General features: G+C 32.7%; 1 protein-coding gene across 1 annotated transcript in view; it reads right to left on the bottom strand.

Moving 5' to 3' along the window:
• The window catches only part of LOC145268221 (uncharacterized), a 339,574-nt gene that overhangs the window by 74,282 nt on the left and 250,928 nt on the right, over window positions 1-14,364 (bottom strand). The window lies entirely within an intron of this gene.

Genomic DNA, 14,364 nt, shown 5'->3' with positions numbered 1-14,364 from the left:
TGTTTTTTTCCGGGACGGGGGGGGGGGGAGTTTTAAAAAATGTTATGGTAGGTAAGTAGGAAGGATCAAACCCGGAGTCATGAGTAAAAGTAGGAAAATAAAGTGTGAAAAAAAAAACAAAAAAAAAACATCTGCAACGTTAACAGTTCGGCCACCAAGAAAAGTCCATTCCAGTTGTTTAGGAAAAAAAAAAAAAAAAACGACTACGGTAGGTCGGCGCGAACGTGAAAATATAATGTGAATTGTCCAGCACGCTAACCACTACGCCACAGAGCACTGCAGCTTAGTTTAGTGATTTTAAATAACTTCACATGAAAGAACTACGAAGCCAAACCGGTGTTCTCTTCTCAACTGTTCTTGTGAACGATCCCCAAACGGTGTTAAGTGGTGGCAGGGGGAGGAGGAATTTATTAGAGAGAAAATATTTTACCACTTCCATTAATCTTAACCGATTTTGGCCGTGACTTCTCAGCAGAAAAAGTATAGAAATCTAAGATTATCGAGGAATTTGAGAAATAATAAGCCTATAACACACCTCAGATATTGTTCTGCCGTTTGTGCATATTATATTTGCATGAAATATCTTGATTTTTAATCCTATTAATGCCAAAATCAGACGGAAAAAATGAGTTCATTTTATTTATATAGAGATTAAGCCTTTTCGAGAAATTTAATGCCGAATGCAGTAATTTTGTGAAAAAGTTTTTATTCTTCAAGTTTTCTTTTTATCTTCAAATATTTATTCATGGTAGTTGATTTAATCGCTTTGTAGAAAATTTTATTTTTGGATTTTGACTTTGCAGAATATGATTGAGTTTTACAAAAGGAAAGGGGAAAAAACAATAACATAAATATTTGGTGCATTTTTGTTCAAGAAGCCAATATCTTCAAACACCTGATCTGGTAGCACTAGATGGCTAACAAATATTACCACTCTTGGTCAAAGTGTACCTGGGAGCAATAGTAACTAATGGGAGACTTCACATTCTTCACAGCCCTCAAATGGAGCCTCAGCACTTGATGTTTTTTAAAGTCACACCTAGGACCGAATTAACATGTATTTTTAAAGTCACACCTAGGACCGAATTAACATGGGGGGAAATATCACTTTACTTTGTAATAATGTATAATAATTAAAGCAACATTACTGCATCAAAAGTCTTCTAACAATTTGTTTTCATCTTTATAATACAGCAAATTGTTATAAGACTTTAACTAATTTTGATGCAATAATGTTGCTTTAATCTATAAGGGTTGTAAAATTATTGAATAGCTTCAAAATCTTTCAATGTTTTAATACATAACTTACTAAAAATTTTAAAACCAATTTAAATGACTTTCTATATGACAGTTTAAAGGCTTCCATATTCCCTTGCAATTTCAAAGGGTCATAAAGTAGTTCATTCTTTTTTTCTTTCAACTTTTAATAAAAGATTAAAATGATTTGGTTACAAAGAAACTGAAATACATTCTAGCAGATTGGATTCAAATAGTTCCCAAATCTATCTATCTTTTAATACATGATTATTTGCTGAGAATTTAAAAAGGCAGAACGGATTATTATTCGACGGTTTAAAAGTTTCCAAATAGCTTTCAAATGTTGAGGTGCCACAAAGTAATTTCATTAAAAAACGGATTCCTCTAGGTATACATAGGTGATAGTCGGATTGATAGATAGATAGATTAAGATAACAGAGACAAAATTCAGAGAATTTTACATACTTTAAGAAATTCGGGGTAAGCAATGCTTGAACGAAGGGAGAAAGTTGACAAAGCGATGTCGTCAGGTAATATTTGCCCAGGTGTGTTTGCATACATTACACGTGGAATTTAAGGGTTTGTTTCCAAAGGTGTCACCACTATATACACAGACAAATACACACAGACATATATGGAAGTGTGTGTGTGTGAGTATGTGTGTGTATATATCTTTTATATATATGTGGGTGTGTGTGTGTGTGTATTAGTCACATCCACACATATTAAGCACACAATACATGCACATATTACATACACATATATTACACACACATTACATGCATACATTACATACACATATATTACACACACATTACATGCACACATTACATACACATATATTACACACACATTACATGCATACATTACATACACATATATTACACACACATTACATGCACATATTGCATACATATGTATTACACACACACACATCTTTATTGTATTTATATAATAGTGCTCAGTAATAATAAAGCTATTTACTTGCAATAAAGATTTTTTTTTATTTATAAACACATAATTTGGCTACACATTCGCAAGACATGTTTCAGTCACGGCTGTGGAACACAGATTTTTTCAAGCCAAAACGTGTTTGCTTTACACTTTCATTTTGTGGAATGAAGCAGATCAAATTTTTGGAGGTCACCTGATAAATTCAAAATATTTTATGATTATAATTCAATTAATTATTTATTTTTTCACCTTTTCACCCCAAACAAGGTACAGTGCCACTTGGATGTAAGGTGCTACTATTTGGGACAAAATTTGAAAGGATACTATGTAGGGAGTTGAGCAGCAAGATATCTGTTCACATTACACTTGAACTTCTGCATCTCAGTACAGTCATGGAAGCAGGGAACCAGGAGGTAACCAAAGTTTAGCAGTTTGAGGGAAGCTGACATCTCGAGATCTCTACATTGCAGGGGTGGGATTTTGCTGTTTGTCAGGTTAGTTGAGGGTATTTACATCAAGGGGGTACAAGGACTTGGAGTTTGTTGGAGCATCATCCATTAAAATACACCTACAATAGGCATAGGGATGCAACATTTCGTCGATGGGACAGAGGTTTGGCCTATTAGGTTAGCCACTCTTTTTTGGACTTTGTCTAAAAGAGAGGCTAGTGGTAGATGCATGCACCAGCTCAGATGTGACAACAATACTCTATGCATGGGTGAATTGTGGCCTCGTAGGGGTACAGGCCACTCTCAGGTGTCATCAGAAAATATACCTGAAGGCAATTTTATTAGAATGGTCATTTATAAATAAGAGAAATACTAAAAGTCCAATGCTCCACCCTTGAGGTACATGCGCATTTACATCACATTGCTTTGATGTGCAACCATAGAGGATAACCTGGAGTTTTCTCTCTCTTATTTAAGAAGGTTTTGATTAGATTAAGTATTTATCCAGTAATACCATACAATCTAATTTTCATTAAAAGACCATCATGCCATACCCTGTTAAATGCCTTAGATATATCTAGTGCTACTGCCCTAGCCTCCTCTGCCTTATCTAATATATGGTATATACATTCAGAGATTACAGTTAGGATATCTGCAGTAGAATGGGCTTGCCTAAATCGATATTTGATTAATTAAGTACCCAAAGATTTTGGCAGAGAGAAGGAAAAGGCTAACAGGGTGATAATTTAGAGGGTCAGTTCTTTCACAAGACTTCTTATAAACTGGTATCACAAAAGCAATTTTCTAGCAATTAGGAAAGCAAAATTCGGTAAGGTATCGGTTGAAGAGTTTGGAGGGAATTGGGGCAACCTCAGTAGAGAATTTTTTTAATAGTATAGCTGGGATGAGATCAGATCCACATGCCTTTGAGGTGTGTAGGTTTTTATGATATTACGAACTTGGAAAGAGGTCATTTTCAGATGTGAAGCGTGGTTTCTACTTGCAAAGGAAAATCTGAGAATGAGTTGTTTGCTGGGATCAAAGTGAAGTTGGAAGCAAACCATCAGATAAGCAGGTTAGCCTTCTTGGTTGTGGTGCAAACAAACTCGAGGTTGTTGTATAGGGAGGGGGGAATTGTTGACTGTCCATTATTAACTACATTGTTATAAATTTTTCAGAAATCGCGGGTTCCTAATTTCTGCAACTCAATATGCTGGTTTCCATATATCTTCTCTTAGCTGTGAATGTTTTGCTCTTACAATTATTTCTAACTTCTATAAACTTTTGAACTTGATTTCTGTTGAATAAATCTGTAATATGTATGCAACCTTTGAGCAATGGCAGCTGCAGAAGTAGAAGTGAACCATTGGGGAGATTGGGATTTGCTATAGGATTTCCCTGTGAAAACGTGCTTCAATTGCTTTTTGAACAATTCGGTAGCCTCATTTGGCTTACCAGTCAGGCTTCTTGTAGTACCGTGTTGTCTTGAGCAATGCCTCTTCGACTTCGGGTCGAGAATTTAGGGTGATTTTTATCATTACTACAGCATAATCAACATTGCTCAGTGGGGAATGGGCATTTATTTTATTAAAACAAGATTAAATAAGAAAAAAAAAACATTTCTGATATGAAAGTCATGAGAGTTAAGCATAGAAACCATACATGAACAAATTATGCACAATATACACACGTGTTAACCCCCCACCCGACCTGAAAAAATTAGCAGCCGTGTAGAAACCACAAACATTTTTACAAGTATAAACAAACACACATAAAATTTGCATAGAAATACATACTTCCATAAACCAGGACTAAACAATGAAAAAGTTAAAATACATTTGAATTAAAATATATTTAAAAAAATATTTATCAAAAACTTTCCATATGGGTTAGTATACAAATGTATAGATGCATGTATTTGAGTGCTCGTGTTGTGTGTGTGTGTGTATATATATATATATATATATATATATATATATATGTGTATATATATATATATATAGGAAATTTATTGCTGTGAGTCCTGAATGAATTTACATATTGTTTCCGCTAGGAAGATATCCTCAGAAGATGAGGGAATATCCAACCAGCTTTGTCAGAATTCATAGATGGACATGTATATATATATATATATATATATATATATATATATATATATATATATATATATATATATAAAATAAATAAAAAAAAATTAAAGAATCTTAACATCTAATAACAAAAAAATTAAATCAGCCTCAAAAATCCTTTTCCCAATTAAACCCAACACTAACTGTAATTGTAATAACACACATCTTTGCCCACCCAATAATGATTGCATCCATAAAGATTTTATATATTCATGCACAATTACTGAGCTCCCACGCAATCCTCCCATAATAGACACTAATATTTCGTCTTCAAGTTATCCTTCTTCCCATCCTCCATCTGATATAGTTACTAATCCAATATACCACTCGAGCAGCTCCTTCATCTACAATCATACAACTAGCAATAATAATGATAATAATAATAATAATAATAATAATAATAATGAGAATAATATTTTTTCTAACAGCCATCCTAACACTAACAACATTTATTATCCCCTCCAAAACAGTCGTCGTACTATCATTGTCCAACCCTTTGTTGAACACAATGAACAAAATTCAAACTATTTAACTAATACAAATCAGCAAATTAATATTAATATCAGACCTCAAGCTTTTAATAAAGTACATACATATATCGGCGCCACTTCAACATCAATTAAGAAAAGAATATCAAACCACATTTCTTCTTTTAACAACCATAATTCTAATAATTACCAAGGAACTTCTCTAACCACTTTAATTAAAAAACTTAACTCTAACAATACCCCCTTCTCAATCAAATGGACTATCATAAAAAACTTAAGTCTAATACTCCAGGCTCTAAGTCATGTCGCCTCTGCACAACCGAAGCTATAACTATAATAACTTCCCCTCAAAGTAACAATATAATAAATTCTAAAAACGAACTGATCTCTTTCTGTAAACATAAGTCCAAATTTAATTATGGTAATTTTGAAATTACATAGCTATTACTTTAACCTTAACATTTTTCCTTAACATTTTTCGACATATTTTCTTTATACTTTATAACTTAATAATCCTTTATTTTAATTCTTTATTTTTTCTTTCTTTTTTTTATCTGCAATTTCCGTTTTAGTCTTTAATATTCCTATCTATCACATATAGCAATCTACCTACACATTCATATCCTGTATGTATATTTACTTATATTTTACTATATGCATTTACTTACATACTTACTTGCTTTATCCGGAATTTGCAGATACCAGACATCCTCTCCCCTTAAAATTTTTTATTTTCTATTTATTTTTTTATTAATTTATTTTTCCATTTAGTGTCTTTTAATAACTCTTGCTGACATTTTCTTAAGTAATAGCCTGTACATTTCAGCTGACCTCTTTTTTTGCCCTATATTTTTTGCGCCTTTTGACGTCATCTTGTCTGGGTTCTGGGTCATTTTGACATTTGCTTTTCTATTTTATATTTAATTCTATCACCATTTAATCTTTTTTTCTCTTCTTCACTGGTTTTTCTTAATTACACTCTGTCTCGGCAGTCATGTTAAATGCATATCTTATTTTTCTTTTATTAATATTATTGGAATTTTCTCCCCTTTTCCTTGTACATATTTGTGAATTATTCCACGGATTTCTGCCTTTTAAATTATTTTGGACCATCTTCTAATTACGCAATTCCCTTGGAATTTACTTGTGCGAATGGAAATTTAACTAACTTTCTTGGATTTGCATTTTTGGATTTTACCGTCATTGGATACTTTACCCTTCACCAGACTATCCATTCACGTGAAATCACATTTTTCGTCACTCTATTCCCTCTGCTTCACTTTTTGTTATCAAGTAAGATCTTTGACTTACTTGTAGTTTCAACAAATACTTTTGTAAGCAAAATCCGATCCCATATTTTGCTAATTCCTACCCTCTAATGAGAAGGAAAGTATTTCTTTGAAACTCCGCAGATTAAGGACTATCCATTTATTAAAAGTTTCCTTTTCCAATTAAATATGTTTTTAATACTTTTTCAAAGAGTTTTTTTTAACATGTTATATTAACTATTTGCTCTTATATATATACATATATATATATATATATATATCAGCAGAAGTGTGTGTCTTGTAAACAAACATTTTATTTAAAAAAAAAAAAAGTCCAGGCGTTCAGTTGGACATTTGTTTTTCTTTGATTTCTACATCTATTTATTTGTAAAATAATGTGTGAAATTTGCCATCATCATCATTATATACAGCAGAAGTGTGTATCTTGTAAACAAACAGTACTGATCTGTTGGATTTTGTTCTCATCTGATTCTTACGTCTATTCCTTTGTACAGTTGCACAAATTTTGCAACGAGTGACTGTCTTTTCTACAAATTGTTTGTTTTGGATTTTTTTTTCATGTTAAACTCATTGAATTGTACCCATCACCTTCATTCTGATCATTGAGGATATATGACTTTTGGAACGCTCCTTCATGTGTATTTTACATATATGTGTATATGTACCTGTGTGTATGCATATGTTAGTACATGCTTATATGTGTGCCTCTATGTGTGTATGTTTGCATGTGTGTGTACATGCATATGTATGTTTGCGCGCATTCTGTGTGTGTGCATGTATGTGTGCATGAATGTGTTTATTTCCATGTGTATGTGGGGTGGAGAGGGCTCCCTTAAGCCGTGGTGAAGGACACCCCTCTAGGAGAAGCAAATCTCTGATTTAAAAAAACCATAAAGCGGGAGACCAGTACCTGCATTAAGCTGGTCTGCAGTTTAACTTGTTGCTGGCTATCTTGCTCTTCCTTGTTGCTAGATCTCAACATTTTGAACCAAGAGAGAGATTTAGCTGTCGTACAAAGCTAAAACTCTGTAACATCATCTTTGTATATATACTCCCTCAGGCATTTGTCTATGAAAATAGTCCTTTGGCAATGGAAAAGTTATGACGCGTGTAGGCCTAAAATGATGGAAGCATGTAATAATTAATCTGCCATCATTATATGTATCTGTGTGTGTATGTATGTAGATGTGCATGTATGTCTTTATATGTACATGTGTATGCATATGTATGTATATCTACGTGCATATGTATGTATATATGTATGTGTGCATATATGCTTATGTGTGTATGTATGTATATGTATATACATATATGCATGTGTATGTGTGTGTATAAATGCATATATATATGTACATGTAGTTAAATGTATGTGCATATGTATATGTGTGTTTGTATATGTGTGTATGTATATGTGTATGTATGTATGTGTATTATGTATGTATGTATATATGTGTGTGTATGTTTATAGATATATGTGTATGTGTGTGTGTATGTGCATATATGTATGTGTGTGTGTATGTATATATATGTATGTATACCAAAAATGTATACCATAAATGACCAAGTTCTCTCTGATTCTCTCTCCTCTCATCTTGAGAATGTGGTACAATAGGGAAAGGAGTTTAATGCATCTAAAACAAAGCTTCTATCTTTACATCATCAACGTTTTGATCCCCATCTGGCATCAATTGAAATGAATGGCTTTCATCTTGGGAGGCCTCATGTTTTGACAAGCTTCTGGGCTTAACCTTTACTCCTGATCTTAAATGGAACACGTACATCAAATCTGTTGCCAAGGCTGCTGGAAAAATGGTGGGATCCTTCTATCGATCCAGTAGATATCTCACTGCTGATGCAATTCTCTATCTATATAAGAGCCAGGTATGTCGAAGGATGGAGTACTGATGCCACATCTGGCCAGGAGCTGCTAGAAAGGACTTGTCCTGCCTTGATAGAGTTCAAAATAGACTTCGTAGCCTCGTAGGAGATGTCCTTTTCTCTTCCCTGTAACCTCTATCTCACAGAAGAGATGTTGCGAGTCTGCTTAATCGTTATTTTCATGGTAAGTGCTCGACTGAGCTTCAATCTATGGTCCCCCCTCGCCAAATTTTCACAAGAAACACTTGTCTAGCTGAAAACACTGTCAATAATTTCCCCCACTCTTTATCTGTGCCTAAACCTAAACGTAGATTCCATGAACAAAGCTTCTTTCTTAGAACTGCACACTTGTGGAATTGTCTTCCGTTTTCCTGCTTTCCAGCTGACTACAATATGGTTGTCTTCAAGTCTAACGTAAACAAGTTCTTGATGAGCTGTTCCACTTAAGTTAACAAATTTACCGAATTTCCATTATTAATGATTACTATATTGTCCAATTGATTACTGTACACTCTTAACCCTTATCCTTGAGTGGTCTCTGGGCCTTGATAAGTGATTATACCTATCTAAAAAAAAAAAAAATACCAATGACCGTCTTCAGTGTCAGGTCTGCTTGAGCGTTTTGAATTCGCCGGTAGGATTAAAAAAAAGTCATTTTTGAGTTCATGGGCTTTAAGTGTTAAAGGGAGTGGCACTGGTCTGACAAGATGTTGCAATCATATATATATGTGTGTGTGTGTGTGTGCGTGTGGAAAAACAGCCTACAGAAAATGGACTCTGATTTATGAAAGTATGATAGGTTATGAAAAGGAAGGGTTGTAAATTTGGGTTGAATTCGGGGGTATCAAAACCAAAGCAAAATATGATGAGAGTAAAAATAAAATAGATAAACCCCATAATTTATTATACCATACCTATTCCCACTGAAACACTTCTCACAATATTCTGTGGATCTATATTAAAAAACCTTGTTAAACTTTGTGACATATTTCCATTCTATGGAGGTCAAGTGCGAACGAACACTCCATAATTTTATTATACCATATTTCATCAAACTGAAACATAATTATCAAAGTATACTTACGCAGATAGATATGAAAAGTCTTTATTAAAGTTTGTGCCTATTTCTATTCTATGGAGGCCAGGCGCGAACGCAGACCCCAAAATTTTATTATACCATCCCTATTTAAGTTAAAGCATACTTATCAAAGTCTTCTTATGTACATCTATATCAAAAACACTTGTAAACGTTTTTTTTTTAATTTTTAAATTTTTTATTTCCATACTTTGTGGACCAGGCGCAAATTTTATTGAACCATCGTTCTGTCAGATCAAACATACCCATTCCTGTGTCTCGATACATCTTCTATCATTATATGTAATCAGTTTTTTAAAATAGTCAACCATATAGGAGCCTATTCGTGATCACACACACACAGCTTTATATTATATTATATATATATATATATATATATATATATATATATATATATATATATGTATGTATTCATTATCTGTATGCATTTGTGAAGCCATGAAAAGTTCAGCTAAATATTATCTTAAAAATATTATATTCTAAACTGAATTAAACTTAGTTCAAATATATTTTATCTTTTGTTTTGTTCCAGACTGATTTGGGGAATGGTCTGGAAATTTGATGTGTGTGTATTTGTGAAAAAATATGTTTTACAGAATGCGGCTAAGTTATAATTGCACACGAACAGAAAAACAAAACAATAACACTCGCCGCTAAAAAGTCTATCTTTGATCAAAACAAACTATAAATGTTCAATGTTAAATACCTTAATGAAATGTAAAATTATTCCTGTAATTTTTACTTTTCTTTGATTGGACATTGTTATTGTTTTTTTTAAAATTATTTTTATTTGTTTTTTCGTGTTTTTTTTATTTGTTTTTTTTTTATTGTTTTTTATTTTTTGTTATTGTTTTTTTTCCCTTCTGTGTATAATTGACAATGCTCACATATTCATAATTGGAGCTAGTTTTCCTCACACTCTCCTTCAAAAAAAGTGTTTCTTCAGCTCAAACTCCTTATAAAAAGAAAAAAAAAGAAAAAAAGCGCCACTTTTTTCAGCACTCCATAATGAAAATATACCTTTTATCTTGTCATTAATTGATTAAAGTATAGGTGGAGGCATCAAACAATTTTGCCAATATGGACAGGGATGTTAGTTCAAATGTAAGACAGTAGAACTCATTAATATTTTGAAATTTGCTAAGAAGGGTTATTAATGGAATGTTTTGTTCCCAAAGAAGAAAATGACAGATGGTGTACAAAGTTATACCGAAATCTTTGTTGGCTGAAGTATAAAATAGAAATCCCTGAAGTATTTAAAAAAAAAAAAATTAAATTTTCATTACAATAATAATCTATTTTTTTAGAGATAAAATTTACACAATATTTTTTAACTTGCAGAGTTTTGGCCTAATAGTATAAGAGGGTGTATCTTTATACAATTATTTACATAATTACATCAGCAATTAAACAGGAGACTTGTTAACTGAAACCTTTGCAAACACTTGAAAAGCAGTTGTAAAAATATTTTACATGTCTATACAATAAAGAATATAGAATAGCTACATATTAACGATTTATATATCAAATATAAAAATAGATAACACATAATTTATATATCAAATATAAAAATAGATAACACATAATTTATATATCAAATATAAAAATAGATAACGCATTAAAACTACTCTAGATCATAATTGAAGCATGAATCTTACAAAGCAAAATAATTATATTAGATTAATGCCAAGAATTTTTGCTGATTTTAAATTTCATCTTGAAAATGAAAAACTGTGTTTTTGAAAATCTTTATTCATAACAATAATGACCTTTGCTTTCTATAACTTATTCCATCTGTCAACGAGCTTATAAATGCCTTGCTTTGTAAGTTTGGATGTGAAATATGAATTCAACTTGCATTCAATCTCTTCTCTAGATGTTAACCTAAAGCCATTTAAATGGTTTTGTAATCTTTGAAATAAGAGATAATCCGAGGGAGCTAGGTCAGGAGAATATATAGGATGAGGCAAGATTTCCCAACCAAATTCTACTTTGAAATCTTTGGTCACTAGTGCTAGATGAGGATGAGCAATGTGATGCTGAAAAATGATTCCTTTTCTAAAGAAGGTTTTCAGGTCAACATGAGTTAGAATATTTCAGCAAAATATGAATGAATCTTTAATAATCTGGAAAAAGTTATAAATTAATCATGATGATTAATACATAGACATACATATTTCTGCTTATTATATATTATCATATGCTGGCCATTTTTCTTCTAGTATAGAGGAAAAATGGCCAGCATATTAAAAGCATATGGCATTCCAAATGGAGTCATTAATGCTATCATGATGCTATATGAGCACACTCGAGCAATGGTCAGGTCACCAGATGGGGACACTGAATTTTTTGACATCCGCTCTGGGGTTCTACAAGGAGATACTCTTGCCCCTTTTCTTTTCATTGTCTGTCTTGACTTTGTACTTCGCACCTCTGTTGATATACACATTAAATGAATCCAGAAACAAACGTCATCAATCAGCACACATAACTGATGCAGATTATGCAGACGATATTGCTTTGTTTGCGAACAATACTGCTAATGCACAAACACTGTTACGTAAGATGCAAATGACATTGGTCTCCACATTAATGTGGATAAGACAAAGTTTATGACTTTCAATGTGAAAGGAGAGATCAGGGCTCTGGTTGGATCAACACTGAAAGAAGTCGCCGAGTTTACGTATCTGGGCAGCAACATAGTTTCCACAGAGTGAGATATCGAAATTCGCATCTTGAAAGCATGGGTCGCATTGGATGGGTTGCATTCAGTATGGACGTTGGGGGATAACTAACAAACTGAAAAGGCAGTTTTTCAGGGCAGTGGTAGAGTCTGTCCTTGTTTATGGTGCTACAACCTGGACACTCACCAAAAGATTGGAAAGAAAACTAGACGGCACATACACCCGTATGCTACGAACAGTATTAAATATATCTTGGCAAAATCATCCCACAATGCAGCAACTTTATGGCAACCTAGCTGCCATATCTTATTAGATATGGCAGCTAGGTTGCCATAAAGTTAGAGAAATACGCCTACGATTTGGTGGTCATTGTCTGAGGAGCAAGCATGAATTGGTGAGTGATGTATTGCTATGGATTCCACGACACGGACACGCAAGCAAAGGATGACCTAGATCCATATACATCCAACAAATAGCACACGATGCCAACTGTGAACCTGAAAATCTGAGGTAGCTGATGGAAGACAGCAAACTCTGGAGAGGAAGAGTCACATTGGTCCGGGCAAGTAGCCCGTCATGATGATGATGATGATATATTATCATGAAAGATAACTCCTTAAAGATGGTTATTTTTGGGTCAACATAGATAAGAATATTGCAAAAAATATGAATGATGCTTAAATAATATGAAGGAAACACTTATAAATAAATCATAGTGATGTGTTTAAGTAATAAATATATACATAAAATGACTTAGAAATCAGCAAAAACTTTTCATAATTTGTAAAAATGGTGCTTTACTTAAGTAAAAAAATAAACACCACTGCTGTTTCTGAGCTAGCAACAGTGTTATTCTCACTCTAATTATTTGAATGTTGTGGATGCCGTTTACTCAAAGTCATTAAATCAACTTAGATATTATGATTGACAATGTTGGTTGATTGTGTTAGAAGGGAGAGTTCCCAGAGGCTGGTTAGAATGTGTCCGAATAAAAAAAGTTATTTTCAATTGTACTATTAAACCTACTCTCTCTTTGGTCAGACATCAATCTCCTAGTAGATTTTGAAAGCAGTGGCTGAGGGCCAATGGTACTAAAGAAACAAGTCTTGATCACTGTTTTATGTTATGTTTTCTTTTTTACTTCGCTTATTCTTAGGTTTTCATTAACACCCCCACCCCCTCAAAACACTCGTGCAATGCCAGGTACCCCCCTCCCCCGCCAATGGTACCAAAGAAACAAGTCTGCTTCATGTTATTAGCTATTAGTTTTTTGGGTATTAAATCTGAAACTAGCAGCAACTCCAAACTGTGCTCATTTATATTTTTCACATGTGCAACCTTTTCTATGTATTCACTTGTGCCAATTTTACCCGTGCCATTTTCATGGGCTATTTTCATGGGCTATTTTTACCTACATTTGTTATTATGATCTATAAAATTTAGTTTTATTTATAGTTTAAAAACCATAAATATTAATCATTTTATCTTGATTACTAATAATGGAAAATTAAGTTTTAAACGAAACAATATTAAAAGAACCGTTTTTTGAATCAGAAATCAAGGTAAAGGTTTTTGATTACGATACCAATATCCCCCCCCATTACACAATATCCAAAAAACAAAACAAAAAAAAACAAATATCCCAAAATGTCCTGATTTTTCAGATTCTGATTAATCATCCAATCACTATTACGTATATACAAATATCACATCCCAGGTATTCAATACAAGGTTATCTAAAAAAACAAAACAATAAACAACAACACCTGCTCCAAACTATGAAAATATGCTAGCATACATACATATGCAATGTAACGTATACAATATGACAATTTAAAAGAGTTCTACATGTTAAGATAACTTACATTTACATTAAAGAACATCTGTATGCATACAAGTAATTTAAAAAATTTTTTTAAAGAAAACACCTATTTAAATGAAGAACAAAGAAATGTTGGCAACCTTAGAATTAAGGAGGTGATACTTTTAGCTAGACTCAACACAGAGATTAACAACAGCTTAGAACAACACACTCACTGAAATGGAACATTTATGCTAAAATTTGAATAAATTATTTTTTCAATTCCACATATAACTGACATTAATAATATTAAAACAATAATAAAATACAGCATCTATA

The sequence above is a fragment of the Euprymna scolopes genome, chromosome 43, assembly GCF_053919585.1.
Source record: "Euprymna scolopes isolate OS-2025 chromosome 43, ASM5391958v1, whole genome shotgun sequence".
Lineage (NCBI taxonomy): Eukaryota > Metazoa > Mollusca > Cephalopoda > Sepiida > Sepiolidae > Euprymna > Euprymna scolopes.
This window is presented reverse-complemented; position numbering and strand designations above follow the sequence as displayed.